The sequence below is a fragment of the Balaenoptera borealis genome, assembly GCF_965194805.1.
Source record: "Balaenoptera borealis genome assembly, chromosome: 2".
NCBI classification, from domain to species: domain Eukaryota; kingdom Metazoa; phylum Chordata; class Mammalia; order Artiodactyla; family Balaenopteridae; genus Balaenoptera; species Balaenoptera borealis.
The window spans coordinates 145,325,935-145,348,930 of NC_138867.1; the positions used below are offsets into that span (position 1 = coordinate 145,325,935).

A 22,996-nucleotide genomic window follows, 5' to 3' on the forward strand; every position below is an offset into this window, starting at 1 on the left:
TTTTTTTTTTTAAAGGAATTCCTTTATTTTTATTATTTATTTATTTATTTATTTTTAGCTGTGTTGGGTCTTCGTTTCTGTGCAAGGGCCTTCCCTAGTGCGGCAAGCGGGGGCCACTCTTCATCGCGGTGCGCGGGCCTCTCACCATCGCGGCCCCTCTTGTTGCGGAGCACAGGCTCCAGACGCGCAGGCTCAGCAGTTGTGGCTCACGGGCCCAGCCGCTCCACGGCATGTGGGATCTTCCCAGACCAGGGCTCGAACCCGCGTCCCCTGCACTGGCAGGCAGACTCTCAACCACTGCGCCACCAGGGAAGCCCCACAAATTCTTTATCAGATATATGTTTAGCCAACATTTTCTTCCAGTCTGCAGAATATATTTTCAATTTTTGTAATGGTATCTTTCAAAAGCAATTACATTTTTTAGATGAATCTACATTTATAAATTTTTCCCTTTTATGGTTCATGTTTTGTGTCCTTTCTAAGAAATCCTTCCTTAACCCAAGGTCACAAGATTTTATACTAGAAGGCTTATAACTCTACTCTTATGTTTAGGCTTATGATCCATTTTGAGTTCATTTTTTGTATATGTATATCCACTTGTTCTTGCACCATTTGTTGGAAGGCTATCCTGTCCCTCACTGAATCACCTTGACACCTTTGTCAAAAATCAATTTACCATATATTGTGGGTCTATTTATGGATTATTTATTCTGTCCCATTGTTTAATATGTCTCTCTCTACATCATTATCACACTGTTTGATTACTGTAGTGTCACAGTAAGTCTTGAAGTTGTATGGTTTAAGTCCTCCAGTTTTCTTCTTTGAAAAGTTGTATATTTAACTGCCTGCAGTATTTCAAAGTAGTTGTGGATTTTATCCTCCAAACAGCAGTGCATTCAAGTTCCAGTTTCTCCACAAACTTGTCAACATTTGGATTGCCTATCTTTTTTTAATTTCAGGATTCTAAATGGGTATGAAGTGGTACCTCACTGTAATTTTAATTTGCCTTCCCTTGATAACTAATGATTTAGAGTACCTTTTCATTTGCTTTTTGGCCATTCATATGTCTTCTTTTGTGAAGTTTCTTTAATTGGGATTTTTGTTTTTGTACTATTGATTTATTTTTATACACACAGTCACACACATATTAATCCATCTTCTCACAGTCTATGACTTGTTTTTTCATTTTCTTGATTGTGTCTTTTGATGAGCATTAAGTTTTTAACTTTGATGAAGTCCATTTGATCTTTTATCTTTTACAGTTAGTGCTTTATGTTTTGTATCTAAAAAAGCTTTGACTTCTCCAAGGTTGTGAATTATTTTCCTAAGTTTTCTTCTAGAAGCAGTAGAGTTTTATTTTTTATATTCAGATCTATGATTCACTTTGAATTATATTTTTGACCATATAGAGGTTAATTTCTTTTTTTTCCCAGATGTTTATCCAGTTGTTCCAGTGCCAGTCTGTACTCTTTTTGAACTGCTTTGGTGATTCTTTGAAGGATAGTAAGCACAGAAGGAATGTGATGTATTTTTTAAAAAATTAATTACTTAATTTATTTTTGGCTGCGTTGGGTCATTGTTGCTGCGCGCGGGCCCTCTCTGCGGCGAGCGGGGGCTGCTCCTCGTTGTGGTGCGCAGGCCTCTGTGATGGCTTCTCCCGTTGCAGAGCATGGGCTCTAGGGTGCGCAGGCTTCAGTAGTTGTGGCTCACGGGCTTAGCCGCTCTGCGGCACGCGGGATCTTCCCGGACCACTGCTTGAGCCCGTGTCCCCTGCATTGGCAGGCGGATTCTTAACCACTGCACCACCAGGGAAGCCCGAATGTGATGTATTTACTGATGTGAGGGAAGTGGATGGGAAGCAGTGGGGAGATCCATGAGGAGGCTACTGCAGCAGTCCAGACTTGATATGATAGTGGTCACAACCAAGGCAGCAGTAGTGAAGACAGAAGAACTAGAACTGTTTGCCTAGACTAATAGTGACTGATTTGTATTGATCCTGCATGCTTCCGACTTCTACCCATCTCTACAGTTTCAGCACACAGAAAGGGACAGCATAATATGTTAGACAATAATGAGTCAAGTGTCAGGAGTTTTTTGTTCAGGCTCTGCCACTGAGACTTAACTAATCTTGTGATTTCTCATTGAAACCTGTTTTCCTATTAAAAACTAGGTCATCAATGATGTCCTCTTCGACCCTAAAATTATGATTCTCTGCTGTTCTCTGAATACTCCAGGAAAGGTGGCCAATGAATTCCTGATGTCAGTAAACTCTTTGGTCCTTACCTTATTTGAGCTCTCTGTAAAGTGTAAACTTCATTAACTACTACTTTCTTCTTGAAACTCTCATCTTGCTTGGCTGCAATGCCTCCACTCTCCTGATTCTCCAGTTTTCTCTCGGGCCAGTTTTTCTCAGTCTCCATTAGTGCCTCCTCTCCCTTTGTTCAATTTCTAAATGTTGACTTCACCACATTTCTTGCTATGGCCATCTTCTAATTCTATATCTCTTTTGGGCTGTCTCACTTATATTCATGACTTCAGGTTATTGAGATGCTGTTGACTCACAGATTTCTGTCTCCAGGTAAGGGCTTTCTCTCTTGAATTCTAAACTTAATCAGCTTTTACATGGTCATCTGTACTCGACTGTCTCCAAAGTCCAAAACTTCACTCATTAACATCTCCCCCTAAACCATCTTCCCTCTTTGATTCCCTGATGAATGACACTTATCCAACCTCTCAATTTCAGATGCCTGCGAGTCATCCTAGACTCCTCTCTCCTTGACTCTCCACACCCAATCCCCCAAACCCTTTTTTTCCTTTCCTTAATATCTTTCATGCTCCTGTCTAAATTGGAACACTTCAAGAATGAAGGGGGCACAGTTAGTAGTTAATCCAGGACAACTGGTATAAATCAGGACTGCTCTAGGCAAACAGAGGTTGTGATTAGCCTAGAGCTGAGACACAGGAAGAATTTCCAGAGTGGTATGAGAAAGCACATTTCTTTCGAAGAGCTGCAAGAATTGCAATCTGGCTAGTCTAGGGTGTGTGTGTGTTGGGGGGGAAGTTAGAGTAGGAAGAGATGAAGCTGGAAAGGTAATTGCAATGTCAGGTTCTGGAGGTGTAAAATGTCTTTTACCTTTAGAATTAACCATGAGTGGTAGATGTTATTGGGAGCCTGCTTAGCATTCTTTTCCTCCCCTTCCTAACAACAGCCATTCCCATGTAACCACATGCTTCAAGAGAAGCTGATCCTACCCCAGCTCCACGGGTGGATTTAATTGGTCTAAAGGTCACAACTGTCCCTTTGCCAGGATTTGTTTCATGGGGCACATGACCCTACTCTAGCCAATGGTATACTAAGGGCATCTCTTGGAGGGTTTCCAAGGAAAGTTTTCTCATTCCTAACAGAAAAGCGAAAGGATTGCCATGTCTCGATGTCATGCCTGTAATGGCTGCAGCCATTTTATTTCCAAGTCTGAGGTTGAATCAGTTATTGATGGTAGAGTGAAGAGATGGAAAAAGAGCAGGATTCTGGATAACTGTGTGAGCTGCTAAGCAACCAATCCCTTCCCTACCTCTGGACTTCATTAAATATGAAGTGATACTTGCTTTATTACCTAAGTCCTTTTTGAGTTGGAATTTTCTGTTACCAATAACAGAATAACCAATAATGCTCTGAGATTCTGAGAAACTTAAGGATGTGAGATAATGGCCTTGATTTTGTGAGAACTGGGGCAAGTGTGACCTGCCTGTCACTTCCTGTCTCTGTCACTTGTTTGACAACTATTGCTGCTATTTACTTGCCCTTGTATTGTTGTCTTTTTGTTATTTTTTGAATAACCAATAGTCTGGAAACTTTTTGAATCAAGGACAGAGGTAAAGCCTTTTACTTCTTTGTAGCCCCACAGCCTTTCACATAATCGACACGTTTCTGTTTATTTATTCCACTCACACAGATTCTTTCAGAAGATGACTAAAATGTTATCTCTAAATGGAGATAATAATTAGTCTCATCTTCACTGGCTTCCTCTTGAATGTGGAGGGAATTACTGGCTGAAAGAATAGGAATGTGGTGGCCATGTGGCCTATTGCCCCGGAGTACTATTTGGAGATCAGCCTGGCATGGAAATGACCAGATGTTTGAAGTTGAGCCACTGGTGAGTGAAAGAAATAAGTTAGCTGTCCTACTTCCCATTTGCATGGACAGTTTCTGCATTGCAAAGCCACTGGTACCGATTATGTCACAAGGCTGCAATTGATCACTTAACCCCTTCCTAAACTTGGAGCTGGAAGACCCTGGAAGGTCAGTTAGACCTCCTGAGTGTGGGTACACTAGTGTCCATCTGTTACAGGCATTCCTGGGAGTGGTGGCTCAACTCAAGTCACTACCCAGGTACACAGGTGTTCCTGGATCTGATGGAGTCACCTGTAGAACATGAGGAATGGCCAGGTAAAGGTAACAAGCAGGGAAGTAGAGGGGTTTATTAGGCAGCTCTGAAGAAGCAGAGGAAAGATGATGGTCTAAAATTTGGGGTGTACCAAAAATCGGCATCTTACAGCTTAGTTGAAGACAGAAGCAGAGTCTCTTTCTTCCCTCCTCTTTTTCTTTGGACATTGATTATTTTTTTGAGGATATTAGTAATACATGTTTTTTGTGAAAAATTTGAGAAATGGAGGAATGTATAAGAAGAAAATAAAAATCACCTATACACTTACACCTATACTTAATGTTTCAGTATATATCCGTTTGGGTTTTTTCCCTAGTTGTGTGATCACTTATTCAGTCAACATTTCCACAAATATTTAATGCTTCTGTGTGTATCAAGTACCTTGCTAGGCACTGGGAATACAGTTGTGATGAATAATATGCATGATCTTTTACCTCATGAAACTTTGGGTCTAGCAGAAGTGACATACAACTGCACTAAGAGGTATTTAATCTCACATTCGGCAAACTCGACAAAGGACAAACCCTGAGTCTTTTGAGAGGATGGGGGTCCTAACCTAGCCTATGGTGCATCAGGGGGATCACCTAAGGAAAGGACCCTGAAACTGAGACCAGAATAGTGAGAAATTGCTGGCCAGAAAAGGCAGGCATGTGTTGAGCCAAGGAGATAAGGGCAGTGGGCAGGCAGGAAGCAGAAGGGAATGGGAAGACTCTTTATGGAGGGAACAGCTTTCCTGGGGTCCTGATGAGGAGAGAGTGACTAGACGGGGGATTTGCGGAAGTTGGAGAGGGAAATAGGAGTCAGATCCTATGGGGCAAGTATCAGCACACTACTGTCCTTGGGCCAAATCCAGCACACCACCTACTTTTTAAAATAAAGTTTTATTGGAACAGAGACATGTGTACTCACTTATGTAATGTCTATGGTTGTTTTCATGCTCTGATGTCGAAAATGTATAGTTGCTACAAAGACTGAGTGACCTGAAAAGCCTAAAATGTTTACTATCTGGCATTTACAGAGAAGTGTGCTCACCTCTGCTTAAGGTCTTGCAGTTGGGCATGTGGTGAAATTTTTTAATCACAAATACAATGGGAAGGCTTTGAGAGGAAAGCAGGGAAAGAGCCTAGTCTGATTTCCTTTTAAAAGGAGAACTCTAGGCACAGTGGTGACCCTTTGCAGATACAGGGAACCTAAGAGTGTCCAGGAGAGAAGAGCTGGTGGTTTGGACTAGGGTCATGCCAAGTGGACACTGGCAAGTGCACACAGAGAGAAGTACATGCATACCTTGGAGACGCTGGGTGTTTGGTTCAAGTACACCACAATAAAGGGAGTATTGCTATAGAGAGTCACATGAATTTTTTGGTTTTCTAATGCATATAAAAGTTATGTTTACAGTATACTGTAGTCTAATGCATATACTAAGTATGCAGTAACATTATGTCAAGAAAACAATGTACATACCTTAATTAAAAATAGGTTATTTCTAAAAAATGCTAACCATCATCTGAGCCTTCAGCGAGTCATAGTCTTTTCCTGGAGGAGGGTCTTGCCTCAGTGTCAATGTTTGCTGACCGATCAGGGTGGTGGTTGCTGAAGGTTGAGGTGGCTGAGGCAATTTCTTAAAATAAGACGACAGTGAAGTTTGCTGCGTCAGTTGACTCTTTCATGAATGATTCTCTGTAGCCTGCATGTAATGCTCTTTGATAGCATTTTACCCACAGTCGAGTGTCTTTCAAAATTAGAGTCTGTCCTCTCAAACCCTGTTGCTGCTTTATCAACTAAGTTAATGCAATATTCTAAATGTTTTGGTGTCATTTCAACCATCTTCACCAGGAGCAGATCCCATCTCAAGAAACCACTTTCTTTGCTTATCCATAAGAAGCAACTCCTCACCCATTAAATTTTTATCATGAGATTGCAGCAGTTCAGTCACATCTTCAGGCTCCAATTCAAATTCTAGTTCTCTTGCTATTTCTGCCACATCTGCAGTGACTCCCTCCACTGAAGACTTGAACCCCTCAAAGTCATCCATGAGGGTTGGAATCAACTTTTTCTAAACTCCTGTTAATGTTGATATTTTGACCTCTTCCCATGAATCATGAGTGTTCTTAATGGCATCTAGAATGGTGAATCCTTCCAGGAAGTTTTCAATTTACTTTGCCCAGATCCATCAGAGGAATCTTTATTTATGGCAGCGATAGTGTTACGAAATGTGTTTCTTAAATAATAAAACTTGAGTGTTGAAATTCCTCCTTGATCCATGGGCTGCAGAATGGATGATGTGTTAACAGGCATGAAAATAACATTAATCTCATTGTACATCTCCATCAGAGCTCTTAGGTGCATTATCAATGAGCAGTAATATTTTGAAAGGAATTTTTTTTCCTGAGCAGTAGGTCTCAACAGTAGTATTAAAATAGTCAGTAAACCATGGTGTAAACAGATGTGCTGTCGTCTAGGCTTTGTTGTTTCATTTATAGAGTACAGGCAGAGTAGATTTAGCATAAGTCTTAAGGGTCCTAGGATTTTTGTAATGGTCATTGAGCATTGGTTTCAACCCAAAGTTACCAGCTGCATTAGCCCCTAAGAGAGTCATCCTGTCCTTTAGAACTTTGAAGCCAGGCAATGACTTCTCGTCTCTAGCTATGAAAGTCCCAGATGGCATCTTCTTCCAGTATATCGAATATAAGGTTGTTTCATCTACATTGAAAGTCTATAGTTTAGTGCTGCTACCTTCATTTATTATCTTAGCTAGATCTTCTGGATAACTTGCTGCAGCTTTTACATCAGCATTTGTTGCTTCACCTTTCACTTTGATGTTACAGAGATGGCTTCTTTCCTTAAACCTCATGAACCAACCTCTGCTAGCTTCAAATTTTCCTTCTGCAGCTTCCTTACCTCTCTTAGCCTTCATAGAATTGAAGAGAATTAGGGCCTTGCTCTGGATTGGGCTTTGGCTTAAGGGAATATTGTGGATGGTTTGATCTATCCAGATCACTAAGACTTCCTCCATATCAACAATGATTCTGGTTTGCTTTCTTATCATTTGTGTGTTCACTGGAATAGTGCATTTAATTTTCGTCAAGAACTTTTCCTTTGCATTGACAGCTTGGGCTAAGTGTTTGGCACAAGAGGCGTAGCTTTTGGCCTATCTTGGTTTTCGACACACCTTCTTCACTAAGCTTCACTTCTTTGTTTCTAGCTTTAGATTTAACGTGAGAGATGTGTGACTCTTCCTTTCACTTGAACACTTAGAGGCCATTGTAGGGTTATTAATTGGTCTAATTTCAATATTATTGTGTCTCAGGGTATAGGGAGGCCCAAGGAGAAGGAGAGAGATGGGGAAATAGCCGGTCAATGGAGCAGTCAGAACACACTGCATTTATCAAGTTTGCAGTCTCATGTGGGTGTGGTTCATGGTGCCCCAAAACAATTACAACAGTGACATCAAAGATCACTGATTACAGATCACCGTGACAAATATAATAATAATGAAAAAGTGTGAAATATTTTGAGAATTGACAAAATGTGATACAGAGACATGAAGTGAGTGAATACCTTTGGAAAACTGGCCCTGATAGACTTGCCCCATGAAGGAATGCCACAAACCTTCAGTTGGTAAAAAATGCACTAAAGTAAAACATTTTTTCTCATCTGTAGATGGATTTGAGATCTCTTTTAGGAGTTGTGTGGGACAGGGCTTGGTGAATGACTTGGATAGGGGAGCTAAGGAGAGAAAGGCATCCAAGACCATTCCCAGATTTCTACCTGGTGCACCTGGTTGGATGAGGGTGTCATCAACTGGGTAGGGAGCACTGGAGCAGAAGCAGGATTGAGAGGGAAAGGCATGAGATTTGAGCCAGCACCTGCCTCGTTTACCACAGTGGGTGAACATAACTCATCCCTGTTGTTTGACATGCAGATTATTTGTATTATTTTCTTTAAGAAATAATTTTGTGATAACCTCATTTGTGCATATCTCTGATTATTTCCTTAGGATACAATTCTATAAGCAGAATGGTTGGATAAAAGGCGATGCACATTTTTAAGCTCTTTGATCTGTATTACTTAATTGCTCTCCAGAAATGTCATTTTAATTTATACTTCTACCCATCTGTGTGGCTGAGGCCAGTTTTGGTCAGTAGGCACCAAATTGCCCAGAGTTCAGCGTCAGAATCTGTCCTATGACTTAAAGAAAAAATCTCTATTGCTTCCAGCTCAAGGTATTACTGCTTGAAAAAATTTCCATGTTTGAAGGGATTTTTGTAGTGCCGGCCTATTAGTTGAACTTTCTGTGGCAGAATAAGAGCTGTGATTGACATCCAAGGTAGGAATCCTGGCACATGAACCTTTCCTGTTTCACCTCTCCTTGGTGTGATAAAAGTTAAGTTACAACCTGAGTCACTTTATACCCCTAGTATTTGTTAGCTGGTGTTCTGGGCCACATCTCCTGCCTCCAAAGAGGCTTTTGTTTTATGTGGCACTTCCATCTCCTGCCAAGCTCAACAGCCTTTATCCAGCCTAGCAGTTTCAGCTGCCACTCAGTAGCAGCTGGACTAATGAAAACTTTTGGCACAAGGAGCAGGTTTATAGCATCAAGGAAGCTTTCTGGGATCATAATGTAGCGAAGTGGGAGGTCTGGCTTTGGAGCCAGGTAGCCCTGGACAGGAACCCCAGAATCACCTATTACTGGTTGTCTACCTTGAGAGGCCACATGACTATTCTGACTTCACTTTCTCATCTGTAAAATGGACTTTTAGTAGCTAGCTCATGAATTTTTGTGAGGGGTAGCAATAAAGCCGGTCAGGTACTGAGTCCAGTGCCTGGCCCTGAATGGGATAAATGATACTTTCTTAAAAAATAAAGCAGGACTGGTGGTGTCTGTGGAGTTTGAGGGGGCCGGTCAGCTCCCTAAACTCTGAAACTGTAAAATCTCTTAACGCACCAAATCAATCACAGTTCCTTTTTTAAGATTGAGGAATAATGTCTGAGAAGGGAGAAATGATAAGTGAGGTTAATTTTCCAATACCTGGTCAGCTCCTAAACAGAAGTAAGATAATCATGGATAAAGTGCAGTGCAGGACCTGTCTTCCCCAGATGTCTTTCTCACCAGCTGGATGTACCACCTGAAATTCCTACTGCATATTTAGGTTAAAATGTTACTCTTGTTAAAATCCAGATATCTTTTACGGGAGGTGAAAGGTGAACTGGATGTAAGCCCTGACACTTACTAGCGTGTGACCTTGGGCAAGTTACTTCATATCTCTGTGCCTCAGTGCCAGCATCTGTAACAATGGGAATAATAATAGGGTTTGGGGAGGAATAGATAAGATAATGCCTGGGACATAAGTGCTCAATAAAAGTTAACTATTGTTAGAAGCTATTACTAAACTCTGAGAAGATGAGGAGGGTGATGAATGACTCTACTGGGAATATATTTAAGTTGCTTTCTCTTTCATGTAGGTCAGTCTTCATAGGCTTTCCAAAGTAGTCACTGTTTACCATTCCTGTTTCACCTAGGAGGGCAACAAGTCACAAAGAGATTAATTGGACCTGAGTCACATAGCTTCTGCAAGATGCCCTCAAGAAACAGGATATAATGCCCACCCCCTTTCAGCTGTGATCCTAATAATCCTCCCAAATAACTTTTCAGCCTTCCCAAGAGAGGGCTAGAGGTGGTAGCCCTTGAAATCCACCTGGGCCCCTTTCCAAGACAGTCTGTATTGGAGAGCTTCCAAATGCTGTCCCTTTTGGAGGAAGACAGGGCCCTTGGCTTGCAGAGCAAACTGCAAAAGCAAGGTCAGATCCTAAACCCAGAGGCCATAGAGATTTTACATCTCAGCTCCTATGGCTATGACTTGGCATTTAGAGATGAAAAATCATCTCCAAAACTACGTAGGTGACCTATTTACAGATTATTGATCCCATTGTGTACTATGGCCAAATCCATTTCTGGCCTCACTCCTGGTAATGTGGGGGAAAATACCATGGCTGCTGTGTCTTGGGTACATTTCCATATGCCAGGCATTCTCTTGGTTCCCAGGGGCAGTGAGTCAACAGTCTGTCAATACTATGGATTTAGTGTCTCGATATGGGTTCCGGTGTGAGAGTTTTTATAATGCTTTACACACTTTCACCTGCACTGGCCACAATTATGATATCAAACCCAGAGGCCAGACACAGAAGTCTTCACTCTCCTCCAGCTCTAGATCTTCTGCCTGATGGAGTCAGGGTATCCTTATTTCATTCAACAGGTAGTTTATGAGTGCCTACTCTGTACCCAGCACTGTCCCAGAATAGAAGAAAGGAAGTCTCCAGAAAATTTGGTGTAATTCAGATGAAACTGAGTTCAGACAATAATAATTATAATATCTCCTATTTATTAAGTACTTACTTTGTGCTGTCCACTGTGCTGGGAACATTAGAGTTCATCCTCCCCAAAGCCCTCAGTTGTATGTCTACTGTCATTCCCATTTTACTCTTAATGAAAATAAAACAGGTTAAAAAGCTGGCCCCAGATAGCACAGCTGGGTAAGTGGTGGAATTGGATTTCAAACCCACTACAATTGATTCTTGTTATTTATGATGGTTATATTCTATAAAGTCTCCACAGTGAGTTAGTGAATACTGAACCGTTGCTTTCAGGGGAAATACAGGGGTAGGGTCCTCTTGTTGTCCCACACCAGCTGTAAATGTGTGTGTTGGGTGACTCAAATTGGTCACTGCTTTGCACATGTCTGTAAACGACTGCAAAGTGCCATGAGTATTGATTTTGGAGTTATAAATAAATTTTAGCAAGCTGGAAAATTCAAAAATATGGAATCTGTTAATAATGAGGATTGGCTGTAATCTTATTCCAGGGCATCTTTCTGCTCTTCTTCACACTTTACACTGCTGTGGTTGGCAGCCCCTAAGATAACCCCCAGTGATTCTCACCTTCTGACTTTCATGCCCTTGGTAATCCCCTACCCTTGAGAGTGTCCTAGACCTAATGATTGATTTCTAATAAATAGAATGTGGCTTAAGGTAATAAGATGTCACTTTCAAGATTCAATTACAAAAAGACTGTGGCTTCCGTCTTGGACATTCTCCCTCACTCTCTTGTTTGCTCTGTGGGAAGCTAGATACCATGGTATGAGCTGCCCTATAGAGAGGCTAACATGGCAAGGAATTGATAGTTCCAGCAGAGAAATGAGACCCTTGATACAGCAAAGAACCAATTCCTGAGTGAGCAGATCCCTCCCCAGTCAAGCTTCAGATGAGACTGTAGCCCTGGCCAACATGTTAATTGTAGCCTTGTAAGAAATCTGAGTATCAGAGGCAATAAGCTAAGACAATTTTTAAAATATTTTAAAATGTTGCATTAAGCCACTAAGTTTTAGGGTAATTTGTTACATAGCAAAAGGTAACTAATGCAACCAACTACTTGTAAGCTAGATTTGTTATATTGCATAGCATTACCTACTATGAGCTAAGTTCTTTATATGCTCTATTGTATTTGATCTTCACAGTGACCTGGTAAGTGACTAATGCTACTCTCATTTTATAAATAAAAGCAACTGTCCATCAGAAGGGTTGGGTAACTTGTCCAAGGTCACACAGCTAAAGGTGGAACAGGTTTTTGACCTCAGATCTGATGAACCCCAAGCTAGATTTAATTTGCATAATACTGTGGAGCTGACATTGGAATGCAGACCTCCTGACTTCATTTTTTCCACTTATTTGTCATAGAAACAACGACCAGGTCCATCAACCCACAGTCTAAATAAAGTTAAGATGAAACTGAACAAGACTGGGGGTGAAACACAGTGATACTACTCAGTGTCTGACACTACTCCTTCCTAATCTTCATCTACTGAAAAATCCCTTTGAGCCAAGGAGTGTGTCATTGTTACTCCTTACAAAGTCACCAAGCCTGGAATCTAGCTGTATTAGTCTGCTAGGGTTGCCATAACAAAATACCACAGAATGAGTGGCTTCAGCAGTAGAAATTTATTTTCTCACAGTTCTGGAGGCTGTAATTCCAAAATCAAGGCACCAACATGGTTGGTTTCTGGTGAGGTCTCTCTTCATGGCTTGTAGACAGCCACTTTCTCGCTGTGTCCTCACATGGCCTTTCCTCTATGCAGGCATGGAGAGAGCAAGCTCTGGTGTCTCCTCCTCTTCTTATAAGGACACAAACCCTATTAGATCAGAATAATTACCTCCCTAAGGGCCCTGTCTCCAGTACCTCACACTGGGGTTAGGGCTTCACATACGAATTTGGTTGGGGTAGGGGACGTAATTCATTTCATAACACTAATCAACACTTGTTTAGTGTTCATATAATGACCATTATGTCCAAAGGTAGAGGTTAAGAATGCCATTCCCAGAGCATGAGCCTGAACCCTGATGCTGAAAGGAACCAAGGGGATATCCAGCAATCCAATCAACTCCTTAACTCTCAAGTCCTTTGTCCCTAACAGATGCATAAAGGCTATAACCCCTGCATGGAATGCCTGTACTTAGGGTATGTTTAGCATTAGTAAATAGCCCAACGATTCCAACATCCTCATTTTACAAATGAGGACGCTGAAGCTCAGAAAGATACAATGACCTGCCCAGGGTCATAGAGCTGGTTAATGGCAGGGGCAGGACTGAGTCTAAGTGTTCTGGCTCCCAGCTTTGTGCTTCTTCCCTTTGGCCAGACTGGGAGATGGGTGTCCTGAGAAACCCTTAAAAGGAGAATACTGACCAATCTCCTGGAAGTGGGTGGTGTACTGTGTGGAGGGGACTGTGGACGGTGTCGGAGGAATGCACTTACATCTGGGTTGGGGGAGTGTGTTTTGTGTGGAGTGTGTGGCGTGTGTATGAGACGTGGGATATGTGTTGCGTGTGGAGGGGGCATGTGGAATGTGTAGGAGTGTCTGGGGAGGTGGAGTGCTTGCAGGTGTAGAGGCTATGTAGTGGGTTTGTGTGTGTCACGGGTAGTAAGCGTGGGGTATGTTATGCTTGTGTGTGCAGGCACATGTATGTGTGGTCTGTGCTGTGTGTGGAGTGTTGGTGGGCGGCACAAGTCAGCTCAGCCTGCACTTTTGTCTTCCTCATTATTCAGTGTCTTCTCTTGGGCCCCCTCTTCTGGCATAAAAGCCCCTCTTGCAACCCACAAGGATAGGGATTGGCAAACTTCTTCTGAAAAGGACCAGACAGTAAATATTTTAGGCTCTGTGCACCATATGGTCTTTGTCACAACTATTCAGCTCTTCCATTTTAGCTTGAAAGTAGCCATAGACAAAATGTAAACACGTGGGGTGGCTGTGTTCCAATAAAACTTTATTTACAAACAGATAGGCTGGATTTGACCTAAGGGATACAGTTTGCAGAACCCTAGAATTAGAGTGCTTCCTTTGTCCCTGACAAACACCCTCACACACATGTCCCCATCATCCCCTTATCTCACTTCACCAAGTTCTCAGATTCCAAACCCAGGACTCCTCATGGCTCTGTCAGCGACCCTTCCTTCTGGCTGTGAGCCTCAATGTCAACACCACCGCCGCCGCCAACACTGTCATTATCCTGCTCCTTTCAAGCACTGTACTTGTCACCTTGCAGGCATTATTACATTAATCCCTTCAAAAATACCAAGAGGTAACTATCACTCCCCATCTAACAGATGAGTGGACTGAGGCTTAGAGAGTTAAGTAACTTGTCCAAGGTTACTGTAACTACTTAGTGACAGATTTGGACCTGGCTCTCCTGAGTTATAAATCCCAAGCTCTCAATAAATTCTCTACTAGCTCTTAATAGATGGTTTTATTCTAGCACAATGAGAAAAATCACCAAAGTGAAAAAGAACATAAAGTAACAAGTTGAATCTCTTGATCTCAGTTGTAGGCTTAGGGATCTAGAGCCGTGATCACTAGGCTAGTGGTCACCTGAAGGGTCAGCATCAGACTCTCTTGGGGAGATTGTTAACATGCACACACATTCCTGGGTTGAGCCCTCAGAGATTTTGATTTCATAGACACAGGATGTGGCCTAGGAATCTGCCTTTAGACCAGAACCCACGGTGATTCTGGTCTAGGTATCCTAGGTCCAGTGGGAGGCATCACAACTTCTGAGATCCTGCTAGAAAACCCTGTAATCAGAGTGTTGTAACTGAGATGCTTTGAGATGTCCATCTCTGGGTCTCTGGTCCTGTTGAACGACTCAGTGGCAGCACGGTTTTTGCTGATATACTGCTGATAATGACCTAATGTTACACTCTTAGCATAACTGTTCCGCTTGGAGTCTAGCCCTAGGAGGACAAGAGACGAAAGGTCTGTTGTTCTTTTTTCCATTCCTGTGTCCTCTAGACCAATTCCTGGCATGTCTGTGCATACCAAATGAGTTAATTTTATCAGAAATCTTTTAATACCTTAATGTGGACATGTCTAGCTGCACTGTGGCTTCGGAGGGGGAAAAAGGGGATCATCTGCATTTGAACCTTCTATAATATCACTAATACAAATAAGTAAGGGGTGACTCTACTTAGCACACAGAAGTTTGGCATTTATGGGAATGTGGAGGTTAATGCAGATTTTGAACAAATGATTTTTTTCCTGCTTGGTGATTTAAGCACTCACGTCTATCTCCTTACAGCAGCATCTTAGCTACAGCGCGAGGCAGTGAGAGCTCTGTTTTGGAAGGTGGTCCTGTCCTTTCAAGTTGACAACTTGCTTGCCTTTTGGTCAATCCCCAGTGGCCTGCTCCAGGACCATTCTTTGCAGAGGTGTCCCACTCTCCCCATGAACGAGAAATGATCGTGCCATTGCAGTCTTGCAGCTGCTTTGCATCATTCTGAGTAAGTGCAGGGCTCCTTGGCTTCCACTTCAAGCATGCCGTGAGTGCTCAGTTGGGACCACTGGCTTTCTCCTGCCTGACTTCTCATCTAGTGGATATTGCTTGTGTAGGGGTGGTGGACAATGAGCTGTGTCCTGTAGTTTCGTGAAGATACTTGTTCTAATCAAATATTTCAAGGTCCAGAGTTCCGAATCGCATTGCCATATGTGCTATGGGAAGAAATGATGTAAGTGTGTGTGTGTGTAAAACAGATCAGGTCTATCTCCTCATCTGTTAGAATAACAGAAAACAGCTCAGGCAGAAACAGGAAACAGAGGTCAAGAGGTCCCATTTGTGACACAGAATAACCTGTGCCTTAGGGTATTTCATGTAATGACTTTAAATCACAGTACCTAGGAGCACAAATGCTGGGTGAATCTTGGCTCCACCACTCACTGCTCTGTGGTCTTGGCCACCTGCCATAACCTTGCTAAGTCTCAGTCTCCTTATCTGTAAAATGAAAGTAATAAAAGTGCTTCCCTCATTGGGTTGTTGCAAAGAAGAAATGAAACAGTATTTGTAAAAGTGATTACATGCCTGGCATGCAGTAGGTGCTCAGTAAATGGTAGCTTTCTATTCATTGGATTTTCATTCACAAAACATTTATGGGCTGCCTTTTATGCACCAAGTACTGTTTTTAGGTACTGAGGCTAAAGCAGTGAACAAACAGATAGGAATCCCTGCCTTTGTGCCTAAAGGGTCAGACAAGTAAATGGAACTTACATGGTAATAAGGGCTATCACAAGCACAAAGCAGGGGAGGGTGCTGTGGAGTGGTAGGGTGGGCTCGGCTCATTTTCCTGACCTCCCACCTGGGAGCTGTGTGGGGACTGCAGTGTGGGATACAAGGAAAGGCTTGGGAGTACTGGCAGGTTGTGATGACTGGAGAATTCTTGGATAGGAGGCATAAAGAGATTAGTTCTGACCTGACAGTGTTGAGGCAGAGAGCATTCGGGGACGAGATGGGGGTGACGGTCTTTCAGGAGCACACAGAATTCTGGGGCCCTCTCTTTATCCCTACGATTAGTTAGTGGAGGCTAGGGAATTGGTGCTTTTATATGCCATGATTATTATCTTAGCTATAAAAGTTTCCTAGCTTGGGATCAATGGATGGGGTGAAAGGGGCTTCTGGAAGTCCAGAAGTTTTATGCAAAATAATGTACATTTGTGCAGGGAGAAAGTTCATAAATTTAATGTCATACTCAAAGGGGTCTGTGACCAAAACAGGGTTGGAACTGCTTGTCTCCATGATTCGTAGGAAGGATGAGCACACGAGACAGTGCCAGTTTATGGCTGCGGTCCTCACATAACTGTGAACAGTGCTTCCTTTCACTCTCCAAGCTGTCTAGATGACTTTTTGGTCTTCCAAGCTTTCAGGCCCCTACCTTACTTCTTTGTCTGACATACGTCTACATCTCTCAGATGACTTTCAGCCCTGGATTGAAAAGAAGAGTCTAGAACTCTGTTCAAGTAGGGTGTTGGGGTTACTAGTTATACCACTCAGTAACTGCCTAGGCTGATGTCCCCAGGTACCACCTGCCTGGAGAGGAAAGAACATGAGCGGCTCTAGTTTAGGGACCAGCGGTAAGCTTTCAGAGGACTCCTTCCAACGTCGTGGAGAGTGTGTTTCTGCTCTTTTCCTTAAGGCCCCTCTCCCTTGCTTCCTCATTCGCCACAGATTGTGATAACCTGACGTGCCGATTCAGGCAGTAGACAGGATGAAGCAAAAAATCCAAAGCACCTTATAATCAACAAGATAGATGATTAGAGCTGACAGCCCCTAACACTGGGGACTTAGGTGGAGAAAATCCCCAATCTCTTTCCACTGAACTGAGCTTGAGATATGTGTCTGCATGTCCGAGGGGCTTAGCTACAAGGGTGGCTGTAATATCCTTCCCTTAAGGCACTAAAAACATCTGAATTTTGCTTCCTAATCATTAAAACAAACAGAAGTAAAGGGAAAGTAAGTGTTGAACAGCATAAAGAACCAACAGAATTAAATATAGTTGAATGAGTTAATTTTAGAATGCCCACCCCCTGATTTTCTACCACTTATTTATTTATTTATTTTTCTCTTTGGTCTGTTTATGAGTTTACCATTTTCTCTGCACAAGAAAAATTTTGGCTAATGACTTTGAACTCCTTTGGGTCTTCTAACCTTGGAGAGCCAGGAAATAGAGTTGGGTTCAGGATAGAGGGAGAGAAAGAATAAAAGATCAAGAAACTGGGAATCAGAGTGTCCATTGAGACACATACTCCAGCCTCATTTCTCTTTGTCATTTTTGGGGGGCTTGCTGCTTAGGTTTGGAGGTCTAAGGCCTTCTGTGAATAACATTACATTTGCTCCATGGTTTTGGTGTAATAAGTGGAAAACACCTGAGGTATGCTTTCCGAATGACTCCTATTTCTTATAAAATTATTGAACGTAACAAAAGATTATCCAATATGAACTATCTCATTTAAACCAAACCTTCCTCTTAAGGTACACCGTCACATAGGCACATACACATTCCTTTGAGACAGGGGGAGGCCACAGTACCCCAGCCTTTCCATGGGAGCTTGCTACGGTCCATGTGTGGGTGGATTGAAGCTCTCTTTCCAGCAGTCACCTAGCCTAGCACTGGGGATTGGATCTAGGGTGAGGTCCAGAGTCCCCAGGCAGAGACAGGACCCTCAAGCACCAGGAGAGCATCAGGACAGCATGAGCCCTGCACGGGGAGCAAGTGTCATGGCGCTATGGAAGCTCAGGGTTCTCATACTTGGTACACCCTACTAGTTTGGCTAGTATACATGCTGGCTCCATCAGTTCCACCTGTCAAGCTGTAAAGGCACAGACTTTACATTTATGCAAATCAGGCAACTCTAATGTGTATATCCTGGTAGTACATGGTGGCCCTCCTGGCAACATTGGTATGATAAGGTATTACATGACTTTGAGTCATAATTTAACATATACACCATACTTTGAAAAGGCCATGGTTCATGTTCAGTCTGCAGGCATAGTTATTTGTTGTTGTGTAGTTTTTGCCCTGAGAGTGTTTGGGGTTTTTTGTTTTGTTTTGTTTTTTTGTTTTAATCTTTATTGGAGTATAATTGCTTTACAATGTTGTGTTAGTTTCTGCTGTATAACAAACTGAATCACCTGTATGTATACATATATCCCCGTATCCCCTCCCTCTTGAGCCTCCCTCCCACCCTCCCTATCCCACCCCACTAGGTCATCACAAAGCATTGAGCTGATCTCCCTGTGCTATGCAGCAGCTTCCCACTAGCCATCCATTTTACATTTGGTAGTGTATATATGTCAGTGCTACTATCTCACTTCGTCCCAGCTTCCCCTTCCCCCTCCCCATGCCCTCAAGTCTGTTCTATACGTCTGTGTCTTTATCCTTGCCCTGCCACTAGGTTCATCAGTACCATTTTTTTAAGATTCCATATATATGCGTTAGCATATGGTATTTGTTTTTCTCTTTCTGACTTACTTCACTCTGTATGACAGACTCTAGGTCCATCCACCTCACTACAAATAACTCAATTTCGTTCCGTTTTATGGCTGAGTAATATTCCATTGTATATATGTGCCACGTCTTCTGTATCCATTCCTCTGTTGATGGATATTTAGGTTGCTTCTGTGTCCTGGCTTTTGTAAATAGTGCTGCAGTGAACATTGTGGTACATGTATCTTTTTTAAATTTAAAATAATTTTTCACTTATTTATTTTTTTAACATCTTTATTGGAGTATAATTGCTTTACAATGGTGTGTTAGTTTCTGCTTTATAACAAAGTGAATCAGCTATGCATATACATATGTCCCCATATCTCCTCCCTCTTGTGTCTCCCTCCCACCCTCCCTATCCCACCCCTCTAGGTGGTCACAAAGCACCGAGCTGATCTCCCTGTCCTATGCGGCTGCTTCCCATCAGCTATCTATTTTACATTTGGTAGTATATATAAGTCCATGCCACTCTCACTTCGTCCCAGCTTACCCTTCCCCCCTCCCTGTGTCCTCAAGTGCATTCTCTATTTCTGTGTCTGTATTCCTGTCCTGCCCCTACGTTCTTCAGAACCACTTCTTTTGTTTTTTTTAGATTCCATATATATGTGTTAGCATACGGTATTTGTTTTTCTCTTTCTAACTTACTTCACTCTGTATGACAGACTCTAGGTCCATCCACCTCACTACAAATAACTCAATTTCATTTCTTTTTATGGCTGAGTAATATTCCATTGTATATATGTGCCACATCTTCTTTATCCATTCATCTGTCGAGGGACACTTAGGTTGCTTCCATGTCCTGGCTATTGTAAATAGAGCTGCAATGAACATTGTGGTACATGACTCCTTTTGAATTATGGTTTTCTCAGGGTATATACCCAGTAGTGGGATTGCTGGGTTGTACGGTAGTTCTATTTTTAGTTTTTTAAGGAACCTCCATACTGCTCTCCATAGTGGCTGTATCAGTTTACATTCCCACCAACAGTGCAGGAGGGTTCCCTTTTCTCCACACCCTTTCCAGCATTTATTGTTTCTAGAGTTTTTGATGATGGCCATTCTGACTGGTGTGAGGTGATACCTCATTGTGGTTTTGATTTGCATTTCTCTAATGATTAGCGATGTTGAGCATCTTTTCATGTGTTTGTTGGCAATCTGTATGTCTTCTTTGGAGAAATGTCTATTTAGGTCTTCTGCCCATTTTTGGATTGGGTTGTTTGTTTTTTTTATATTGAACTGCATGAGCTGCTTATATATTTTGGAGATTAATCCTTTGTCAGTTGCTTCATTTGCAAATATTTTCTCCCATTCTGTTTGGGTTTTTATTGTTGTGGTTGTTGTTGTTTTTGACACTCACATTTTAAAGCAGTGAGATTTCACATGATGATCTGACTTTTGTTGTTTGTTTCTTTTATCACAAGATCTAGTTTCCCTAAGTCCTATTAGCAGCAGCCAAACAGGAGCAGCCATTTGCTCTCCATTTAGCCCTCCATTTAGCCCCCATTTCTGCCTGGCACAGTTCTCTGTCCTTGCAGCCTTGTCACTCAGCCACCTTGATTTGGAAGCCCCTGTTCTTCTCCTTGGTAAATTTGGTGGCCCCTAAGTCCCCTCCTGTAGAGTCTGGCTGGTCCAGACTGGTGATATCCAAGGCTCTATCTAAGGAAGAAACTTCCCAAGGACCATCTCAACTCTTCCCAGACAGTAGATCTGTACTGGTGGCTGCCGTCTACAGACCTTGGCACACTGGGAATGAAGTAGACCAGGGATGAAGATCCAGGTTCTCTGATCCTTGGCCCAGACTATTCTCTGCTCCTTTTTATCTTGTTACCATTTTGAGTGTGTTACCTTGGTGTGACATCTATTTCTCCCCCTCCCAGTGGAGGCCCCTTAGTATGTTTTCACTCTCCCAGCGAGTCAGTGGTCATGAATTTCACAAGTGCTGCAAATGTGAATTGTCTGGGTTGCATCTCCCAGTTGGAGTCTATGGCAGTCAATATTTTCCCAGGATGTTATCTCTCAGCAAGACTGAAGCCAAAAAGTGGCAAGCAGGCAATCAACAAGTATTTATTAGTCCCCTGATCTTTATTCCACTTTCTGAAGAAGTATTACATTTAATTCCTCTTAGAGCAGGTGACAGACATCTGCTTAAGTAAAGAGGGAACTTATTGGCTCCAGAAATCCAAGCATGAATATCAAGTCATGGGAAGGGCAGGGTCACAGCTGGGCCTTGGAAAAACTAGAAGCAGAAACTCAGCAATACAGGGCTCTTTGTTCGGTCCTCACATCTACTATGCCCTGCATTGGCGTCGTTCTCAACATGGTAGAAAAATGTCCACCGATGTTTCCTAATTTTACACTTTCTGCTTCTGTCACTGGGGAATGACTTCCTCATTGTGAGTTCTCCAGAGCCTATGAAAATTCTCTGATTGGTCTAACCTAGGTCAGGTGCCTGTCCCTGAACCAATCAGCCATGGCATGGGTGGGGAAGGAGGGAGGTACTCATTCAATGTGAACCAGTCAGCTGTGACCTGGGATGGCTTCTGTTGTACTAAGAAGATAGCTTCCCCTTGTGGAAGGGGGTAAAAGTGCAGAGCATAGTCCCAGAAAAGGAGGGCGGGAAAGCCTTGGAATACTGTCTTAATCTGCTGGTGTTGCCATAATGAAATATCATAAACTGGGTGGCTTAAACAACTTACATTTATTTCTCATGGTTCTAGAGGCTGGAAGTCTGAGATCAGGGTGCTGGCATGGTTGAGTTTGGGTGAGAGCTTTCTTACTTAATTGCACATAGCCACCTTCTCTCCGTGTCCTCACTTGACTTTTTCATTGTGCGATAGCCCAGGAGGGGAGTGAGAGAGAGCACTAGCTCTCCAGTGTCTCTTCTTATAACGGTACTAATCCCATCATGAGGACCCCACCCTCATAACCTCATCTAACTCTAATTACCTCCCAAAGTCTCCATCTCCAAATACCATCACATTGGGAGTCAGGGTTTCAACATATGAATTTGGGAGGGCACAAACATTCAGTCCGTAACAAAGAGTAAACATTGCCTCCAGTGTATCTGCTCACAGGATCTTACAATTGAGTGGGGGGTTAAGATTTATGTATGGAAGCATTGGTGATAAAAGACTGCACTGCATATAGCTGATGTGTCATTGATTATTTGGAGGAGGCATGTGAAGAGGGCGCTCATATAATCAAGGATGACAGCACACACAGTGCTGGCTTTCTCAAATTGGGATCTTGGGATAGAAGGAGCTTGAATTAAAGCTGATCATTTTTCCTGGTGCCTCAGTTTTACTCAGAATTGGGTGTGGGAGGAGTACATTAAATCCAACATACAACACAGATACGTTATAAAGGATAATATGAAATTTGTATAACCTTTAAAATAAAAGTACAGTTTAGAAGGTGAAGAAATTCAGGCTTTTTGGCCTGGAGTGCCAGTCCCCTTCCCAATACAAATTGATACTCTACTGTGTCAATAAAACTTTGGTGAAGAAGTTTAAAAAGCCTGGAGGGTAACTGGGAGTTCTTGAACGTTGTTTATTAAGAACTATATGGCCTTGGAGTACTTAGTAGCTCCTCTGGCCTAAAAGAATTTGAAGTGGGTGGGGAGGGATGAGACAGGCTATAGAAGGAGATCCCTGAGTTCCTTCTGACGACAGCATACTGTGTAGGTTTTGTTTTCTATTTTACTTTGGGAAGCAGGATTTCTGCAGTGCCGCCGCAAACCAGATGAGGTTTAATTAGCTTATAGTTTTATAACCTCAGTTCTGGGATCTCAAGGTTTAATTAGCTTATAGTTCTATAACCTCAGTTTTGGGATCTCCAGACTGTCCTTGTGATTTGCATATCACCTTCAGGACTTTCTAGGTAAATGTTGCTTAAGTAATGCAAATGAGTAGAGCTATTTTGCTAGTTAGAGGGATTAGATTTAAGGACACCAGGCCTCAAACAAGACAGACTAAAGAGAGAATGGAATTAGCTGGGATGGGGTCAGTAGAGGTGGGAGGCCTGCGAGTGGCTTTTTTAGTGGAGAAAGAATTAGTTTGGAAACTTGAAGATCTCCCTAGGATGGCTCAGCAGCACCTACTTTGTTGTTTTTCCACCTATTCCAATGGAAGCCACACCCTTCTCATCTAAGGCACACCTCTTCACATGTGCCCTGAGCACCTTCCTCCCATCATTGTGT

The 22,996-nt window shown here is 42.4% G+C and overlaps 1 long non-coding RNA gene across 1 annotated transcript in view; it reads left to right on the forward strand.

Moving 5' to 3' along the window:
• Nucleotides 1–9,504, forward strand: part of LOC309623233 — a 49,602-nt gene extending 40,098 nt beyond the window's left edge. The window contains exon 2 of the long non-coding RNA XR_014241281.1: nt 315–9,504. This is a non-coding gene — a long non-coding RNA (uncharacterized lncRNA). The remainder of the gene's footprint in view (nt 1–314) is intronic.
• Nucleotides 9,505–22,996: the final 13,492 nt, after the last annotated feature.